Here is a 5,516-nt window from a genome sequence, read left to right on the forward strand (position 1 = left end):
TGTTAAAATACAAGTAATTATAAAATTGATTTTCAAGACAAGCTAAAAATATATATTAAATTCACAATTAAGTTTTAAAATAATATAATTGAAATTTCAACCAGATTTTATAAACATATTTAAACAAAATATTATTATTATTATTATTATTCATTATTACTACATCCATTACATACACAATGTATAGAAATAAAAATTTAGAAAAAACACACACACAAAACATTCCTCACCAATAAAGACATGCCTCACCAATAGCCATGGCCATGGTTTTGATGAGGGCTTTGGGGAAGGGAAAAACCCCTCCCTCAAAAATAAAGACTAATTTTATTAAGATAGAGTTTTGAGTTTTTCCTCAACATGATTTACAAATAAATAAGTAAAATTATATATCATGAGATTACATATCCATCTATCTACTACTAATTTAATATCACATTCCATCTCCTTGTATTATGAGCCTCGTCATCCTTTATTTTCCTGGATAGAACACACACAAAAAAAAAATTATATTAATAATAAGGAATTTTAATAAACATATTATCTAAATTTTTATATTATTAAAATTTGGAAAATCACCTCTTCATCTATCTATTGCTAATTTAATATCACATTCCATCTCCTTGTATTATGAGCAGCCTCATCTTTTGTTCTCTGCATAGAACCCAAGAAAACATATCAATAATAAGGAAGGTTAATAAACTTATTATCTAAATTTTTATCTTATTAAAATTTGGAAAATCAATCGAATTGGAAATAAAAAATAAATAAACAAATAAAAGCATGTATAGATTTCATGATATCATTAACAGCTACAAAAAAATTCAGCGTCTGGTGGATCAAACGGAAATGTCCGGAGAGATGAGCTTTCAAAACAGTTTTACAACCTTGACCTTCACATATGAACTGTTTTACAACAGTTTCTGCCTGTTATATGAAGAAACTTATGGAAAAGGACATAATAATCTAAGAGCAATAATCTCAAACAGAAAGCTGATGGGCGACTTTTGTACAGTCCACAGAGTAAATCAAAATCCAGTTGAATCAGTTGTAGAGGGTAAGACCTATTGATTTTATATGCACTTTATTTAGCGAATTACTCTTTAAAAAAACTACTATATTATGAAATAAATTACTCCTTAAAAAACAAAAATAATATATTATGATTTCACTAGCAAATCTCTAGTAAGAAGCCCTAAAAACTAAAAACTACTATATTAGGATTTCATTGGAAACTCTCTTCCTTTAGGAACCTGTAATTGCACCATTGACACTTCATCTAAAGTGCAGGAATTGTGTTGAAGGCAACCAGCTGAAACGAGATCTGTTGCTTCAGTGGTTTGTCCTGCAGCGGAACAAGTAGTTCATGCAATTCACAAGACAACGAGTTGAAAAAACAGAATGAACCAGAAACTCGAACCAGAGCTTGTTCTATATTTTGTTGCTTCAGTGGTTTTCCCTGCAGCAGGACAAGTAGTTCATACAATTCACATGACAACAAGTCGAAAAAACAGAGAGAACAAGAAACTGGAACCAGAGCTTGTTGTATATTCTGTTGCTTCAGTGGCTTTCCCTACAACAGGACCAAGTAGTTCATGCAAATAATCCGAACAAGTATATACAGAAAGACCGTTCAAAAACCTAGTGGTGAAGCTTATGAGTTTCTTGATCTTTGCCCTGCAGCTGGACAAGTAATTGATGTAATTAATCCATACAAATACATACAGAGAGACGCAATCCCAAAAACTGGTGATGAAGATTAGGATTCAAATGTTTGTGACTAGGATAGAGGTTGAGAAGAATATCATGTCCCATGACCAGTTTTTAATTTCTTGGATGCCCTTAGACCTCGCAGTATGACAAAGGAAGTTCGATATTGGTGATGCAACTTCTTGAGATTCGGTATTGGTGATGCAACTTCTTATGATTCGTATATATGTCTAATCTAAAGTCTATGAATAGTATTGAAGTGCAGCCTGTCACCGGCCAAAGGTAATGACGGTTGTACAAGAACAGGTCTCATCACAGAGTTTCTCACAACCAATCATTAATCATTTGTTTATGGTTATATAGATAAAACTATGTGGGAAACTCAGACGTACTCTAATCTTCTTCGGCTTACATGAATTGATGTATAGCATCACCCAAAAGATTGTGGATGCTATGCATTGCTTCAGCAAAAGAATTTCTCCATGCCACAGACTCTGGATCTCGGTGATAAACCCTGACCCAATACACTTGCGAGCTCCGTGGCCTTCTGATGACACAAAACCCGTTAAGGTTTAAAATATTTCCTAGGTCGCCACACGAGGCTCTCATATTGCACCCAACTCTTTCAATTGGCCAATAAATTATGCTTTAATGCCTAAGAGCATATCGAGGGCCTTCAGTGCAACACCTACAGCCTCAGAAAGTGGTTTTTTAATCCAATAACAAGAGCTACAGCCTCAGAAAGTGGGTTTTCTTATCCAATAACAAGAGCTGCGAACAGAGTTGTCCACTATTGAAGTGAAATGCAGGGTATAAGGGGAATCGGTATTGCCCCACTATAATCTCAACCCCAAATCGTTGCCAAGGTCTTCACCGGGAAAACCGGTCTTCTTAGTGAAAAGGTTATGCCCATACGTACCTAGGTGCTAGCTGATTCAGGTTCATCAGCTTTTACTTCATATAATTAATTTATTCGATCCTAGATATATTTAAATTTATGCTAAAATTCACTTAAGTGATCAATATTTTAGCTAAAGCATGACAAGGGGCTCCGCAACATAGAATCAACCCCATCGGCACTTCATCCAGGACCAGCCACAAAATAAGCTAAGGTGCCAAGAACGAAAGAAGCAAGGGTAGCTAGTAGAGAAGCAACATCAATGGCAGTGGTTGTATATTCTATTGCTTCACTGGTTTGCCCAGCAGTAAGAGTAGTTCATGCAAACAAATACATACAGATAAATGCAATTCCAAAAGCTCTTTATGTACAGAGCATAAGAAACAAACCCTAAATAAGGAGAGCACTCCACATAATCAATCAGGGAAAGCGAAATCACAACCTGAACAACTAAGGGTTCAACGAAATTGTGTGTAGAGCATGATAAAGGACTTCCCTGGAGCTGGGAGCGGATTGCCCTCCCCGATCACCCATCCCTGCTTTATCACCTCCCCGATAACCCATCCCTGCTAACTGATGTATTATGTCCAAATGCGAATGGGGAGCAATAGAGAATCAACCCCATCGGTGCTTCATGAACTAAAGAAGCAAGGGTAGCTACTAGAGAAGCAACATCAATGGCAGTGGTTGTATATTCTATTGCTTCACTGGTTTGCCCAGCCGTACGAGGAATAGTTCATGCAGACAAATACATACATACAGAGAAATGCAGTTCCAAAAACTCCTTAGGTACAGAGCATAAGAAACAAACCCTAAATAAGGGGAGCACTCCACACAATCAATCAGGCAAAGCCAAATCACCTCCTGAACAATGAAGGGTTCAACGGAATTGTCTGTAGAGCATGATAAGGGACTCCCCCTGCAGCTGGGAGCGGATTGCCCTCCCCGATACCCCACCCCTGCTAACGCCTGATGTATTATGTTCAAATGCAAATGGGTAGCAATAGAGAAATTATGTTCAAATGCAAATGGGTAGCAATAGAGAAATTATGTTCAAATGCAATTGGGTAGCAATAGAGAAAGCAGAATAACCAGGGTTGGAGAATATAATAATTTCCTAAATACTTAACAAAAACTAAGAAAGTAAAAAATAAACACAGGTTCATTTTAAAATTGGTATACCCATGAATTTTAATCTTTATCATCACTCTATAAATGTAAACTTGAGGTCAAATACTAACTTCAATCTAGTATACCTTGTTTAAAAACTAGTTGTAGAAATTAAAAGCTTACCTGCAACAGCGAAATTCTGTTTCTGCTGTTAAGATCAGGGCTGGGTTCACTAACAGAAATATTTCCTCTGCCCAAAAACCCCGCCTCCGTGTTTTCTCCTCTGGCCCGAAAACTCTGGCTCTGATTCTCCTCCAGGCCTGGAACTCTGCCCCTGGAATAAAATACCTTACACAATTATTACAGAATACATACATTATTACAATTCAAACATAGATCAGGCCCGAAACTCTGCCGCTGGAATAAAATATCGTACACAATTATTACAGAATACATGCATGAGTAATGAAACATAGATTACTAATAAAAGAGTGAATACCTCTTCTTTCAATCTGCTAATTTCATCATACTTCGTATCATAGCTTCATATCCTCCCTTCACATATCAAAACCCAAGAAAATATAAAATAACCCTCACTCTAAAAACCAAAAGAACCTTCATACTTGCCAACAAAATTCAGAATCAAATAAAAAATAACACAGAAAAAAATAAAATACTAGAACAGTGAAAAAAATCACAACACAGCAATAAAAAACAATTCAGAACAAAACAATAGACATGGCCATGCCTAACACAACACAACACAGAAAGAAAAACAAGTTCAATGGATCACTCGGCAAACAAAGACCAAAAATATCTCCACTGCCCAATGCCGCTCCCTCCTCGTTTAACAAAGGCTGCTTATCTAACATACATTTGAATTTAATGGCAGATATTATATGCAGTTTTCCTGAAACTTTTAAATCCGTCGGTGACAGGCTGGCGTAGTACGTTACTCAAAGGAGGGAGGGTGAGGCTGAACCGTTACGCAATGGAGCGAGGGTGATTGTATTTTTGAATTTTTTTGAAATGCACAGTGATTTAGTTATTTATGAGAATAATAATATTTAAATTTTATTTTATTAATAATTTAATTTCAAGTTTTTAGATAATTTATTATTATAAAATTAATTTTAATTAGTTTTTTAAATTAATTTTATAATTTTTTTAAATAAAAATTATAAACCAATATAATAAAAATAAATATATTTATATTATAAGGAAAATCATCTCTCTTATCAAATTCAAAAATACCATTATTAATATAATAAAATATATATAATTAAAAAATAATATATATATATAAATTAAAAAGTTTCGCATCAATATCAATATGATAATGACATTAAAAATATATATATTCACCATATTCATTTATTAAAATATAAATATCATATAATACAAATAAATATAAAATGTAATCATTAAAGGATCTGGGTTGGGTGGGCTCGGGTAAAAATTGTTAGGCAAAGGAGTCGGGTGATGATTGTATTTTTTTTGAAATGCACAGTGTAACGAGTTAATTTTATAAAATAATAAATCTTTTTTATTACGTTATTTTTAATATTTAAGCTTAATTTTATTAATAATTTAATTTCAAGTTATTTTAAAATTAGTTCTTGTTTTTAAAATTAATTTTAAAAAAAAATATAAATAAATGTAATAAAGATGTATTTTATTTTATAATAAAGATCATTTTCAAAAATAGTATTATTAACCTAATAAAATATATATAATTAAAATAAAACAAAATTGAAATGTAATAACATATATATATTAAAGTTGAAAAGTTTCATATCAA

At 33.2% G+C, this 5,516-nt stretch overlaps 1 long non-coding RNA gene across 1 annotated transcript; it reads right to left on the reverse strand.

Annotated features, from left to right (window-relative positions):
* Nucleotides 1-305: 305 nt before the first annotated feature.
* Nucleotides 306-4,299, reverse strand: LOC149209546 (uncharacterized). The gene is made up of 4 exons (XR_016252228.1): nucleotides 4,215-4,299; nucleotides 3,899-4,049; nucleotides 577-651; nucleotides 306-477 (listed from the first exon to the last, which is right to left on the reverse strand). It is a non-coding gene; the product is annotated as an uncharacterized LOC149209546 (long non-coding RNA).
* Between the last annotated feature and the right edge of the window lie 1,217 nt (nucleotides 4,300-5,516).

The sequence above is a fragment of the Pinus tabuliformis genome, chromosome 1_2 (assembly GCF_031772625.1).
Source record: "Pinus tabuliformis cultivar Carrire ecotype Pingquan chromosome 1_2, CPIR1, whole genome shotgun sequence".
NCBI classification, from domain to species: Eukaryota; Viridiplantae; Streptophyta; class Pinopsida; order Pinales; family Pinaceae; genus Pinus; species Pinus tabuliformis.